Here is a 16,224-nt window from a genome sequence, read left to right as displayed (position 1 = left end):
AAAGAAATAAAAAAAAAAAACAAAGAATCTTCAATAAGTGGTGCTGGTCTGACTGGCTGTCTGTATGTAGAAAAATGAAAATAGATCCATATTTATCACCTTGCACAAAGCTCAAGTCCAAGTGGATCAAGGAACTCAACATAAAACCAGATACACTGGGTCTAATAGAAGAGAAAGTGGGAAACAACCTGGAACTCATTGGCAAGGGGGGAAATTCTCTGAACAGAACATCAATGGCTCAGGCTCTAAGAATAACAATTAAAACAATGGGACCTCGTGAAACTGAAAAGTTCTGTAAAGCAAAAGACGCTGTCAATAGGACAAAGTGGCAACCTACAGATTGGGAAAAAAATCTTCACTAACCCTATATCTGAGAGAGGGCTAATATCCAAAATAGTTAAAGAACTCAAGAAGTTACCCTCCAAAGAAACCAAATAACCCAATTTAAAAAGTGGGATACAGAACTGAAGAGAGAATTCACAACAGAAGAATCTTGAATGGCTGAGAAACACTTAAAGAAATGTTCAAAGTCCTTAGTCGTCAGGGAAATGCAAATCAAAATGACCTTGAGATTCCACCTCACACCTATCAGAATGGTTAAGATCAAAACCTCAAGTGACAGTACATGATGCTGAAGATGTGAAGAGAGAGGAACACTCCTCCATTGCTGGTGGGATTGCATGCTGGTACAACCACTCTGGAAATCAGTCTGGCGGTTCCTCAGAAAACTGGAAATAGTTCTACCTGAAGACCCAGCTATACCACTCTGGGACATATACCCAAAAGATGCCCCACCATATCACAGGGACATGTTCATAGCAGTCTTATTTGTGATAGCCAGAAGATGGAAACAACCTAGATGTCCCTCAATGGAAGAATAGATACAGAAAATATTATTTATTTACACATTAGAGTACTACTCGACTATTAAAAATGATGATATCATGAATTTTGCAGGCAAATGGATGGAACTATAAAATATCATCCTGAGTGAGACCCTAAAGGACAGGAGGCATAGCATGTACTCACTAAGTGGATATTAGCCAAGAAGAACAGAATACCTAGGATACAATCTGCAGACCTTAGGAAGTTTAACAAGCAGGAAGGCCCAAGTGAGGATGCTTCAGTCCCACCTAAAAGAGGGAACAAAATAATCACAGAAGGATGGAGGGACCTGGGGTTGGAGGACAGAATCAAGTATAGGGAGGGGAACAGAAGAAAACCCCAGAGGGCCAGGAGAATTAATGGAAATATGCAGCCCTGGGGGAGGTGGCTTTATGAGGTGGGGAGACCCTCTAGAAAGTACCAGAAACCTGGGAGCTGTGAGACTCTCAGGACTGAATGAGGATGACCTTAGCCAAAATGCCCAACAGTGAGGAGAGTGAACTCAAATAGTCCACTTCCAGCAGATAGACAAGTCCTTAAATTGAGAGATGGGGTTGCCAACCCAAGATCAAACTTTCTGACCCAGAATAGTTCCTGTCTAAAAGAACTACAGGGACTAAGGGAAAGGAGATCTAGTGACCCGCCCAATATGGGATCCATCTCAAGGAGAGACTCCAAGGCCTGGCACTATTGCTGATGCTATGGTATGCTTGCAAACAGGAGTCTAGCATGACTGTCCTCTGAGAGGCCCTACCAGCAGCTGCCTGAGACAGAAGCAGATACTTACACCCAACCATTAGACTGAAATCAGGGACCCCCATGGAGGAATTAGGGGAAGGATTGAAGAATATGAAGGGAAGGTGACCCCATAGGGTGACCAGCATTCTCAAGTAACCTCAACTAACCAGGACCCCCGGGAGTTCCCAAGACTGAGTCACCAACCAGGCAGCATGCACAGGCTAGGGCAGTGGCCTCTATCTCCCTCCAGGCATATATGTAGCAGACGACTGACTGGCCTTGCCTGAGTGGGAGAAGATACTGTTAATCCCTGTGAGTCTTGAGACCCCAGGGAAGGGGGATGCCTGGTGAGGAGACGGGGAGCACCCTCTCAGAGGCAAGGGAGAGGAAGAATGAAATGAGGAACTGTAGGAGGTAGAACTAGGAGGTGGGGTAGCATCGGCTGGAATGTAAACAAATAAAATAATTTCAAAAGAAAAGAAAAAAGAAGTTTCCAGTAATTCTGTGGTTCTGGTGCATAACTCCTATACCAGAAAGAAGGACTTGAGAGAGACAGTCAGATATACAGAAAATGTCAAGAACATCACAATGCTCCAGGAAGTGGTGGCACAAGCCTTTCATCCCCAGGCTGGTCTGTAGAGTATGGTTCAGAACAGTCATGGATACAAAGAAAAACCCTGTTTCAATAAAAGAAAGAAGGAAGAAAGGGAGGAAGGAAGGAAGGAAGGAAGAAAGGAAAGGAAAGGAAAAGAAGAAAATAAAAAAGAACAAGACAATGCAAGCAGCCTTGGGTGGATAATTCTTAAAACTACCAAAGTCTGAATGGTAAACAACCATGATTACTATGAAGACAGAGGGTGAGGATTAAAACACACACCTTGAAAAGTAAAGCGTTTCGGCAAATAAGGAAATGTGAGCCTTGGAACCCACAATCTCTTTGCAAATAAGGAAGGCATTGATGGGATGTCATTTGCACTAGCAAAGGGATGGCAATAGCTCAGAAGGAGGAAAGTCTGGTAGCATTCTGTAAGCTGGCTCACTCACAGTCTTGGGCTCCTCCTGAATCCTGTTGGGCCCGTATCCAGGGAACCTTTCAGAGTGACTGACACACGTGAAATTCTTGTCGCTATGACAGACTATATGGCTTCATCAAGTGGCTTCCAATAACTATCACTTTCTCAAGCCCAAAACTCGCTCGGATTGTCACAAAAAGAAAAAAAGGAAAGGAAAGGAAGGAAGCAATGTTATTAAATTAAATTAAAATTAAATTATTAAAGTAAGTCAAAATACCTCATCGTATTCGTTCCTATTTCCAAAATATACTAAATTTGATAGCCAAACAAATAACAAATTTTTCCTAGCACTTTCTGAGGTTCTATTAAAAGTCAGACCTTGCCCTAAACACATTACAAATATTAGCTCCTATTATTCTCCGTGAAAAGAGAACTGCCAACCCTCCACTCTGTAACCAAATGTTAAGAAGTAACTTGACTCTGACCAAAAGGCCAGCAAATTCCAGGTCCAGGATGCAACTGAAAAAAAAAAAAAAAAACACAAAAAAAAACAAAAAAACTACTAAAAAGCCCAAGTTTTAGTTTCTGTGTAAGGGGCACACAAACCCCATCTGCTAATGAGTTCTAGTTTATGCTACAAATTTGTAGGGAAGGTAAATCATGAGGATTCATTCCTTAAGCACTTATGGTAGATCGTATGCATGCCCTGCCTTCAGTGCTCTAAGGGAAAGAGAAAAAAAAAAATCCTGCGCCAGTTCAAAAGCAAACAGACACCACGGTATACAACGCAGTGCTTACAAAACCGTACCCAGAGAGCCCGAGGACACAGAAGTGGAGAAGATGAACAATTTTTATTTTTTAATTTTCAGGGTGATGCCCAGAAAAGATGGTAAAAGGTCAAATATCTTGAGGAACAAATAAACCTTTCCAAATGTAAGTAAGACAAGAGAAAAGGACGATTGCCCTTGTGCTTGGAAGGGTTGTGGTTTCTGCTGTCACGACTACCACCATTTAACGTAAGAGCTACAGGCAACCGCGCTCCACACTAAGAATCTGTGTCAGAAGACCTCTGCCAAGACAAGATTGGAACAGATGCACATGGAAATCGGGAGCGACAAAGTAATCCGCAGCCCCCGCTCAAGTCCCGTGAGAGCTAAGTAATCTTGGAAACGTATTGCATTTCCTTCGTTTTATTAATATTCCGTTTGGTGTCCATCGGCTAAATTAAGCCAGCTCTTAAATCCTAACTTCAGAATCTGCGCAAGGCCGGTTAATTGTAACCCATTTGGTAGGACGCAGCAGCAGAAAGGACGGAAAAGGAAGGAAGAGGAAGGATAGGGGAAGAAAGGAAGAAATGGAAGGGCCGTTATTTTATTTCCTGTGACTGCTATCTTATTTGCCAGTTCTAAGATCCCCACTATACGCCACCGTAATGAAGGAACAGCTCTGTAGCTGAGTTTCAGCTGTGTGCATAGTGAGTTTGATGAAATGTTTTTTCCAGACCAATCTTAGTGCTTTGCTGCTCTGGGGGGAAATGTGGAAACTATGAAGGGTTTAGGGTCAGAGGGCACATTCAGGAAGGGATCAGTAAGGAGAGTCATTTGGGAACTGAGAATGAGAGCTGAGACCGTGATGGGAAAGAAACAAAACCCTGGGAAGGAAGCCTGACAGTCACTTAACATCTCCATGACGATGGTGAGATGGTGAGGAATGGAGATGTCCATGATCCTGGTACCAGCAAGTCTCCAAGAAAAGCATGGGACATGAAGAAATCCAGACAGTATTATGGTGGTGGCGCTGACCGACTTTAAGGAGGTTGTGGGCAAGTTTTATGTACATCAGAGAGGTCCTGAGAATTGAAAACTAGAGAACAACTATTAAAATTTCAGATAGACTCAGAAATTCAAATATTAGGTGATTTATCGCATAGTTTTTTGACAGAGGGGACATCTTGGTAACAGAAGGGAAAGTAGGTAAAAGAATATAGTGGATGATGGGATGATTAACATATTTTATGTACATGTATGAAACACATTATTTTATATAATTAATATATGTTAATAAACATTTAAAAGACGTAGCTGAGAATCTTCAGCAGGCTCATGAGAGACAGAATAAGTAATTAGGACCAAATAGGCAATGAAACCAAATAAGAAGAAATGCTTTACCGGTCCATGGAGAAGGGAGATCTGATCACGACTTTTGTTTGCTTTGCTTTTTCTCTGTATTCTTTTTCTTCTTTTCTTCCCTTTATTTCTCAAATACTTAAGACTTAATTTTAGCAGCGGGAGATTAGGGAAGAAAAACAAAAATCTGGAAGGAGCTAAGAAGCACACATGAGGCTAAGGGGGGAATGTGATTTGGGGGAGAAGAGACAGTAGAGAGCACCATGTGGGCCCTCTTCCTGGAGTTGGAGATGGGTCCCTGCAAGTGTCATAGAGGGAAGCAAACCCCTTAAAGAGGTAAGAATGAAAATCTGAAGATTGAGTTCAACCGGGATCACTTCAGGGAGTCTGACGTGTGTCTGCATATTTAAGACACAGTGCAATTCGGGGAGGAAAAGGTTTCCAGGCAACAATCAGTCCAATCAGTCCAATACGATAAGGAAATTCCTTTACAAAGTGCATGTGAGCATGAGGGTGGGTTCTGTAGCTCAAAGACCTAGAATCTAGTGCAATCTCTGACCGATAGCACAAAGGTCAGCAGGCCATGAAGGATTTGTGACACATGCCATAAGGATGGGTAATGGTCTAGGAAGAGAAGGGTCTGGAACAATCATTCTGGGAATTAGAGTGCTGTCCCTACAGGGATCAAAAGGTCACCAGGTCATGAACCTCCTCCAGTCTCAGCTTTCTGCATGGAACGCAGGTATTTGGTTTTATCTCCTCCGTTGTGCCTCCAGAGTTGACCACATCCACAGCCCAGGCCTGGGGCACGGTCAGCACTTAGGTAATACTACAAATGAGTCAAGGATTCTGCAGCACAAGGTCATATGTATAAATATACATTGGATATTTTTTAAACTAGTTTGAAAAGAAATAGCATTCTACAGCCGTCAGCCCTAAACAGAGGCAAAAATAACAATAAGCTTTGCTTACACTGAGTAACCTAGAAGAGGATCCTAACTGTGACATATTGGTTCATTTGACCGCAGTCAAAAAAACCATGCCACTGGCAGAATAATGGGATACTGTGAAAGCTGGAGTAATATAAACACAGAAAAAAGTCATTTCCACTGGGAAGGAAAAAGCCCTATGCTACCCTTACCACCACATGATTTTCTACTGCCAGAGTTCTGCAAAATTCATGGTGCCTCACAGTACTAATGTTCAGAGAGTAGTATGCTTCCTGTCTTCAGCAACAGCTACAAAAACAACCAAAAAAAATCACATAAGACCAAGCAATACATGAACAAGGCAGAGTTCAGATTCTCACACGGGCAAAACCAAAACCGGAAACCCGCTTATGAGCAGATTTCTAATGATGAGCATTATAACCCTATGCGCCCTTTGGCAAAAGACAAAATAGATAAAACAAAATTTTAAAAAAGCAAAACAAACATCTTCACTCTGACAGAGAGAAAAAAAACGAGTTGTTAAACAAAATGTAAAATAATTAAAGCATACAGACCACAGATCTTCCGAGGAAATGGGAATGTTAGTTACTGTAACTTCTCTATGCCCTTGAACAGAAATAGAAGACATAACTCAGTTTCTAAAGAAGCAGGTAGTTTTGCTTGAGGCTTTGGTGGTCTCTTTAAAAAGTTAACACTAGTGTTAGCATTTCCGGTGCCATGTGTGTCTTTGGCAGTCTGGTCTACTCCTCAGAATTATATTTACAAGAACAAAAAGTAGGCTTACAAAAGCTACTGCAGTTGGACTGCAGTTGACAAGCAACCGAAATACTATCTGAAGCCATATACCATAGTCCCAGCATTAAGGATGCTTAGTCAGAAAGACTGCCCATGTTCAAGGCTAGCCTTGGCTACATAGGTGGTTTGAGACCAGTCAAGGATACTGAAGGATCTCTAGGCAACTTGAGCGAGGCAACCAAGGCTCCAGCAGGGCTTCCCTTCTCCCTGATTCCCTCTGCCTTGCTAAAAACCGTTAGATTAAGTTTCTAAAACTGGCCACCAAGGTCTATTATTCCCTTATTTAGCCAATTCCTCCTCCTGGGGCAGACTACTTAGCTGTCAAAGTATTGAAGTCCAGCAATCAAAAGCCCACTTTGACTCACCTAATTAACATGCCCAATTAAAACTAAACTCTTTATCCTAGCACGGAGTTTTCCATTTACCATTATAAACTACCATTTGCCTATGAGCTCTGTCTGTCTCCTCTCTGTCCCAAGGCAGTTCTTAGTCCCACTCTAGAACAAATGCTACTTACCCCTCTCCCTTGCCCATCTCCTCCCCTCTCCTTTTTTCCTCCCCCCTTCTCCCTCGTCCTATATGTCCTGTCTTTGTCTCTTAGTCCCTGCTCTTTGTCCTTCGGATACAAATAGATCTTCTTTGTGCTGAGAATTTGGTCTCGGGGTGTCTTAAGCAGATATTTTCCCTTCAAGTTCTGAGTTCAAATGTGATGCACTGTGTATCAGTGTGCATGTGTGTGTGCATGTGCGTGCATATGTGTGTGTGTGTGTGTGTGTGTGTGTGTGTGTCTACATTGCAAGTATCTATTAGCAGAGCTTAGCTCTCTGTGGTCTGTGACTTAGAGCCTCGTTCATAGCTAAAGAAAATTCTCAGTTGTGGTCAGAGCTTACTGAAGAATCTCCCCATTTGAAGACACAAATGCCAAGCGTTAGTCAATTGACTGGTGTCAGTATTGGGTCCATTTTATGCTAAAGAGTCACAGAAGTGACCTGTATGCCAGGTAAAGTCAACACTTGATGACACGTGTAATAGGAAACTGCCATTAGGTAACTGGTGGCTGGCAGTGGGAGGGGGTCTCCATGACGTCATTCCAAACATCCATCCAGTGTTTTCATCTCCTAGAGTTATTGTAACAAATTACTTAAAATAACATATTTACTCTTCCATAGCTCTAGAGGCCAGAAATTCAAAGTCACCATATTATCAGAAGGCAAGCAGATGCCTTTAATTCCAGCTTTTGAGAGTAAGAAGGCCGGGGATATAAGTTCAATTCCTGGTTGGGCTACCTAGTGGGTTCAAAGCCAACCTGAATACCTGTCTCAAAAACCAAGGTCAATATGCTCATTCAACATTAGAGCATTTACTGGTTTGTTTTTGCCTCATGATGTCAATGTACCAGCAGGGTTGTCTCCCTCTGAAACCTAGAAGGAGAAATCTGTTCTATGCCACTTCCCTGCCTTCTGATGACTACCAGACACTCATGGTATTGAACTTCAAAGCCACGAAAGCTACAGAACTCTGATACTATTGTTATATGCTCTTTTCTGTATCTTTGTAGGTCAAATATCTCTCTTCCTTATCTTACAAGGACACCAGTAATTACATTTAGAATCACTTGAGTCCAGGATGGCCTCTTCTCCAAGTCCTTAACTGATTATTACATCCATAGCTCTTTCCAAATAAGATCATTCACAGGTATGCCAATTCCTGGTACACAGAAAATTCACCAATTACAATAACCAAATTTCCTCAAACTCTCTATAAAATGGCTATCCCGCACATGACGACGTAGAAGAAATTCATGTCAAATAAATTTTGCTCAATAATGGTTTTCACCTAAGCAGCTATGCAGAGTGCATTTGGGGAGTTTAGTAAGCATGGTGCTTTATTGTCTTGATTTGAAAGCTGAAAATCCTAACCATATTTGCTTTAAATACTATTAATATAAGTATTAATACTATTAATGTAAGTATTAATAGTATTTAATTGCTATTAAATACTAATAGTGGCATTTGTAATTTATTCTGTGAAAAACCTTTTATAGGTAGTGGCTTTGAGATTATTATTGTTAAATATTCCTTCTTGTTGGCTGTGATGACACAGGCCTATAATTCTAGCTACTTGGATAGCTGGGGCATGAGAATGCTAGATCAAGGCCAGCCTGGGCAACCTACCAAGACCATATCTCAAAATTAAAAATTAAAAAAGAGAAATAGCTCAGTGATAGAGCATTTACTATCATACTCAGGGCCCTAAGTTTGATGCCAAGCACTGCCCCATAATACGATAGACCCCTTCCTTGGGGTTTTAGGAAGAATCTTTTTTTCAAATCCTAGAGCTTAGGTGAGTATGCTGGGTCCCTTGTGTTTCCTTCCCTCTGCTTGCTTTACTAAGGGCATCTGAGTCTTTGCTCAGGGGATCAGACATGTGGGCTGTCACTTCCCGCTGATAGCGACAATAACCTGTCATCCCTAGAAAGGAAATTTGGGTGAGATTTGACAAACTACTTCACACCAAAAACTACAATAAAAACTTCACTTGCTGTGAATGCTCCTTTTGGGGAACACCTATTGTGCAAAGGCTGCTCAATGTAAGCCCAGTGTTGAAATAGTTGTGATGTAGGGTTTTAATTCACTGCACCAAGCCATAGAAACTATAACGTACCTCGCCTCTAAAGATGTTTACCCTTGTGGCCTTTCTCATGTAATTACAGATTACAAAAATCCAAGAAATTAAGAAGCAGGGATTGTTTTAAAAGAATCCTTAGACAATAGCCCACTCAAAGCAGATATTGGAAGAAGGCTAGGAGAGTGAACCAATTAGTTTTGTCCCCTCTCTTTGTACTAAACATGTGTTTTACTCCCATCAGTTGAGAGTGCATGCTTAATCCCCTCTTCCGGCAGTCATGTACAAAACAGAGTCGCCAGTTTCAAAGAATCAGAGCTCTCTCCAATGGCTGCTGTACATTTTCCATGGCACGAGGGGACACAATCATCTCTTCCACATAATGAATTATGCTCGACATCCTTCCACAGCCTGCTTACAACTGCTGACTCCCCTGATTTAGGGGGAAAAACTCACTACATAAATGATTTCAGAAGGGAAAGGCCCAGGAACTCTATTGTATTTTCACAAAATGCTTTTGCAGACATAGGAGATATGGAGTTGAGAAAGAAGTAATTAAGTGAAAAGGTTATAGATGAAAAAAAGAAGTCTGAAGAAAAAAATGGAAGCAGAACCCTGGGAATAGCAGGAGATAAAGTAGCTAGAGGCATTTGGCCTTTTCTGAACAATTTTAACGCAAGAACGTTTGGCGATCGGAAGAGGTGGTTACTGGAGCATCCTGCTTCTCGGAGTGAAGCGAGGCTTTAGTTTCACGAGCGTGGTTTTTATTTAAATGGTTCTCAAAGGCGTCAATTTGTACATTATTTTTACATGTTTCTATCAACCCATTGCTACACTTCATTCATTCTCTCCTTCCCATGTATTGAGACCCTACTATGTGCCAGCCACCATTCTAAGTGTTTTATATGTGGCAAGATATAACTTGTATGGAAAATGAAATAAGCATTGCTCTCAGGGCTCCAGACTGCCATGAGAAAGACAAGCAGTAGAACTGATAAGTTGGTTACACTCTATTGAAAAGTAAGATTGCTGTGCACGTAAGAGACAGCATGGGAAGGAGCTGGGCACATGGGCTGCCCTGAGACCCACTTCATTAGAGTAGCCCAGGCAAGGTTGACTGGCTGACTACTAGACTGCCTTACTGTTTGGGTACATGGTGTGTGTGTGTGTGTGTGTGTGTGTGTGTGTGTGTGTGTGTGTGTGTGTGTGTGTGTGTGTGTGTGTAAGCACCCACATAATAGAATGTAGAGGCCAAAGGTCACTGTCCTGCATCTGCTTCATTCCCTCTCCATTTTATTTTTTAATTTCTCCTTCACTGTTTAACTCATGTGTACAGGTGATTCTGCCTGTATGTATGTCTAGGCAGCAATTGCGAGCCTGGTGCCTGTGGAGGCCTAGAACTGGAGTCATGCACAGTTGTGAGCTGTTGTGTGGGTGCTAAGAATCAAACCCAGGTCCTCTGCATGAGCAGCTGGTGCTCTTAACTGCTAAGCCATCTCTTCCGCCCTCCTCCACTTTAACTTTTGGAAACTGCATCTTCCACTGAATCTCAAGCTCACCCATTAGCCAGGCTGGCTGGCCAAGTACCTAGGATCCTCCTAGCCTTTTTGGTACAGGGATTACAGACTCATGCTGCCACACCCAGACCTTCACATGGTTTCAAGGGGAATCGGTCTTAGGTCTTCATACTCAAGCAAATTTACCTACTGAGGAGTTTCCATAGCCTTCTCAACCTGTAGGTATTTTTAAAAAATACTCACGTATGTCCATGTGTCAGTATGATTGTGAGTGAGGTATGGGAATCCTGGGGAACAAACCCTCCAGTGTTGGCCCTTGCCTTTTACCTTGTTTGGAAGAAGAGTGTCTTATCATGCACTGCTGAATATGCAGGGCCAGCTGATCTGCAGGCTTCCAGGAGTTCTCCTGCCTCTGCATCCGCTGCGTTGTAGGCATGCTGGAATTACAGAGCTTGCACCATATCCAACTTTGTAGGATCTGAACAACTATTCTCATGTTTGCAGAGCAAATGCAATATCCGCTGAGCCGTCTTCCCAGCTCTCCACTCATATTTGTAAGACATAAGCACACAGATTTTTATATGTACTGAAGTAACTTCATGAATATAGCATCACCACGTCTTTAACATAAATAGGGGTATTCAGTGTCTGGGAGAAAAGGCTTTCTAATCCTTAGAGGAATGTTCCTTAAAGTCTTGAATTTCACAACTGCCCTTAAGTTCACTAAACACATTATTACCTTTTTATTTTTAAGAATATTAGAGACATAGAAACAAGCTATAGTGGTTAAGTCAATTGTTTGGCAAACACTAAGACTGTAAATGAATCATCGATATCTGTAATCAGACCAAAGACTGCCATCAGGAGGGCAGAAGTGTTACCATTATCATTAAAGCAATTCCCTACCAAAAATAACTCTCGGCAGGTAACTGGTCTTTACAGTCTAAAGTCCACAGGAAGACAGCCTGACACTGTCTCTGGCTGGCCAGTTTTCTCCCCTCCTTTGGGCAGTTTCATGACAATTTAACCTTACTGAGAGTTCGGAGGACCACACTGGCCAGAGAGGGCATTTTACTTTGTTTTGGTATGGTTTCGTTTTCACCTCTTCTTTCATATGTGAAAATCCAACCTTTGGTTACTGGCAAAAGGACAAAGTGACTGAACTGGAATTGGCTCTACCAATGACAATAGTTCCAGTACAAGCAGTGGCCACCAGCCAGACGGATTCAAACATCCCCAAGGAGTTGGAAGCATGGCTATATACCAGGAGCGTGGGGCAGCACTGAGTTGGTTCAGATTTTTAAACTACTTAAAGAACACTTTGATTCATACCAATTTCACTTATCAAATAAGGAACCTAAATTTTCCCTACCTCTACAAACTATTTTTGAACAACTTGTTCTTTGATAAGATCCTGACTCCCTTTGAGGTTAGCTGGCACTCTTTGAGCCACCTTCAGATTGTTACTGGTGATGTTACTGGTGATGCCTAGACCATTGCTGTTCCAGTGGTTCAGACGCCTCCGAAGTTAACAGACTCTCAAACTGGGGAGTTAGAGACCCACAGGAAGGGGACAAGGCTTCACTCCCCACTTTTATCCAAGAAGTAACTGAAGCTGTTTCCCTCTCTAGGTTTTATCATTAAAGAAACATATATTTATTTACCCCACAAGCTCAATTGGAATTCTTTTGCCTTCTCTTGTGGCATAGTCTAATTTCTCGGGACATGTTCTATTTTTAAATTCATCGTTGCCCTTCCTGACCACCATCCATCCAATGTCTGATACTGTCAGCATCTGGCATATTTCCCACCAACACTTTTTTTGGGTACAGGTGGGTGGCAATATGTTTGGTTTTGCTTTCTGGTTGGCGTTGGAGTGAATCCCAGACATGGTTACAGTTGGGTAAAAGGGCTAAATGTGTTACTATATCCTCTGCTGTTTCAGAGACCAGAGTAATGGGGGAAGGGATTTCTTTTGGTCACTTCCCCATAATGTAGGCAAGAAGCAGAAAAGGAAGTTTACTGAGACAGGAAATTAAACTGCAGCTATACTGGGAAGTAGCTGAGAATTTTCAGCCAGAGAAACCAGCTGTTTACTCAAGCTTCAGTTCAACTACAAAAAAAAAGAAAGGATGGTTTGGGTCACTGTTGCTTTGAACAACAACTGTCATCCTCATACAGAGTATGTGTGTGTTGACCCCATTCATCTCAGTGGGAACACATGTGGTCTATGACCAGAAAAAAATAACTGAGCCCATCCAGTGCCCATCCTACCTAGTCGACTTTATTAGTTCAGGAATAGCAATAGTCACATTTTTCAAACATAATAAGTAAACCCAGGATGGGGCTGGAGAGATAGCCCAATGCTTAAAGTGTTCTTCCAGAGGTCAGGATCCAATACCCCACTATCTACCTGTACAGATCTACAACCATTTGTAACTCCAGTCCCAGGAAATCTAAATCCCTCTTCTGGTCCCCACAAGCACGAGTACATACGTTGTGCTCATAGCTACACTCAGGCACACGTACCTACACACAGGTACAGCGTACCCTTTAAGGACAATGCTCTTTCCCTCATTGTTCCTATTTCACGTAAGCAGCTCCTTTCTTGGACTCACATTCTGCTTAAGGTGACCTGGAGTCATAATCTAGGGACAACAAAGAGTGGGCTGCTTCCAGGGCATTCCAGGAAATACTTTATCTACCCACTTGGGCTACACGCCATCACAGAACCCACAGGTATGGGCAGTGCTCCATGCTTTGACGCATGACGATGAATGTGTCAATTCATTATAACCCACAGGGACCAAGAATGGACAAGGATAATTATGACTAGAAAATGAGATATAGTAAATCAAAAAAAAAAGGGGGGAAACAAGGCAAGGAGCAGAAAAATGGATTTACTGAGAGAGAATTATTTTAAGTTTTCAATTTTAAAAATATTTTAAAGGAACTGAGACACAGCTGCATCTGGAAATTCAAATGACAGAGGAACGCTTGTCCTCTGCAGAGCCTGGCCTGCAAGAAACCCAGTAAGGTGCCAAAGAGCAAGAAAGCCAAGCAAGGAAAAGACAAAAGAGTCATTACATCGAGACGCGAAAAATATCTCCAGAGGATGTGAACTTCACACTAATCAGAGAGCCATTTCCTTGAAGTAGGCAGAAACATCTCCAGTGGTGTTTTCAATTCTCTTCCTTTCTCTTCTTCCTTCCTTCCCTCCTTACTTACTTCGAAAACAGATAGAGGGCAAATATTCAAGGGTGCGTGTTTCCCACACGTGGTGATGATGGACTACCCTCTCCAATGCCAGAAACAGGAATGACTCCAGGCACAGTCAACATGGAAATCCCTAAGCGGGAGCCCTTTGATGGAGTACAGCATCTGGAAGGCTTATCAAAAGATCTCATGGTACAGCTACAGGAAGAAGAATGAAACCTGCCAACACCAAATCCTTGGGTATTCAGGTTGCTGGCATCTTTTGAAACTTAATTTTCCCTTACAGCTAGGATTTAAAGAAAAACTAGGAGAGTTATGAATTGTGTGTGCCTCCTAGGCCTAAAGGGATAATCAATCTTTTAACCGCAAGATAAATAAGTCAAGTGCCTCTCAAGTTTAATACTAATAAAGGCAATTTCTTCCATCCTTCATATCCTAGTAATTTAATCTTTCTTTTCTGGGACTCTGGATGCCCTCAGCAAAGAAACGGCCTTACATAACTGAAATAGATTTGCCTCTCATAACAATAAAATTCAAATTTTTTTTTCATTTACCTAATAAAGATAAAATGCTACCGGTTGGAGACTACATTTGAGACTATGATTGTCCACAGTATCGGTACATGATGGAGTCAAACCTGGTGTAGAAACCAAATGTCGTACTCCACTGATCCAGTGGCCTGCTCCTGGTGGCAGACAGGGAGTTACACTACTCTTTACCAAGAAGAGTTTAGTTACTCAGAGTCTCCAGACGAGTAGGTCGTCATCTGTTTGACCAACACTTGTGTCAACCAGGAGACAAAGGAAAAGTAATAAGACCTGAGACAAAATAGGTAGGCGTCTCAGAGAAAGAGAAAACTCTGCTTCCTTTGATTTGTGTTTTGTTTTCATTTATTGTTTGTTTTTCTTTTTAAGACAAAAAATCTCACTACGTAGCTCAGTCTGGCTTGGAGCTCATGATCCTCATGGCCTCAAACTCCAAGTGTCAGGATTTTAGACCTGCATCACAATGAAAAAACAAAATTTTACTTTCCCTTATAGTGAGGGCTTAAGGAAAAAGCAAGGAGTTATGAATTGTGTGTCCTTCCTAGACCTAAGGGAAAATCAATCTTTAAACCTGTCGACCCAGGTACCAACTCTATACAGAAAAAAGGAAATAGTTTATTCCAAGCCCAATATGAGCAACCAGACCTGGGGACCCAGATTCAGTGTTCCACCACAGCAAAGGTTACAGGGTAAAAAAGCTATAAATCAATGTGTTTACAAACTACAGCTATGGGATCTTCTGGTAGGCAGGCTGTCGGATGTCTGGGAAATCCAACATTCAATGTGGTCTTTACACACTGTTAGCTTAGGGGTTGGTGAGTCTAAGTGTGTCAAACTTGTGGAGCAATTTCAGGAGTTTATCTCAAAGTCACTAATGTTAGGAGAGGTAAATAAATGAAGAGTAAGTGGCTGTTGAAAAAGGCTAAGGATAGCCCAAGATGATTTGGGTTCTTAATCTACACAATGAAAACATTCGATTCAGCCAAAGTCAAGTGGTCTTCACACAGGGTCACTGACACAGAAGTAGCCTCCTAAGGAGACTATGGTTCACAAACCACAGGATGAATGAGTCAAGTATCTATCTGTTTACTACTTGGCCATTAATTACTATTATTTACTATTGTATGTTATGTCATCGCAAACACAACAGATCCTTTTAATCAGAACCAGTAAATCTTGGAATCTTACAGCTTACTTCACTATCATTGAACAGCCTGCCGCACATAACATGAAATGCCCATTAGAAAAGAATGCAGTGGTGAGAATGTCTGGTGCCCTTGGCAACTGTCTTTTTATAGTAACTGGGATTCCACTGGCAACTGATAAGTCTGCTTTCTACATGTAAAAGACGGTATGTCAAGTATTAGGTCTCCTTATCCACAAGACTTAACCTGGATGCTACCCCCTGACAAATCTTCAGGACAAAGCACTTAGGCCCTCCCTAACCCTGCACTCTAAAACCCCAATCTTCCCCATCTCTCACCCAGCTATCAAGTCCACCAGTCATGAGGGTTCTTAAAGATGCAGCTGATGTCTTCTTCTCTAACAACATACCTTTCTCCTATAGGTATCTTTAAACCCAGGAAATTCAATGTTACAAAAATCAATGGGTCTTTTTAGTTTTGTCTAAGTTCTTTTCTGCCCTACAAATAGTATGAGGATGAACTATTTGCAAAATTCAAGAATGGGGAGTAGGTTTACCCACAAGCCCAGTAGCTATTTGTGATGTGGTACTCCATTAGTGTGGGGTACTTCCCACAAAGAGCTATAAAGGTAGCAAGTCTCTTAAGGAGTGAAATGCCTTATCCAAGGCA

Source organism: Rattus rattus, chromosome 6, assembly GCF_011064425.1.
Source record: "Rattus rattus isolate New Zealand chromosome 6, Rrattus_CSIRO_v1, whole genome shotgun sequence".
Lineage (NCBI taxonomy): Eukaryota > Metazoa > Chordata > Mammalia > Rodentia > Muridae > Rattus > Rattus rattus.
This window is presented reverse-complemented; position numbering follows the sequence as displayed.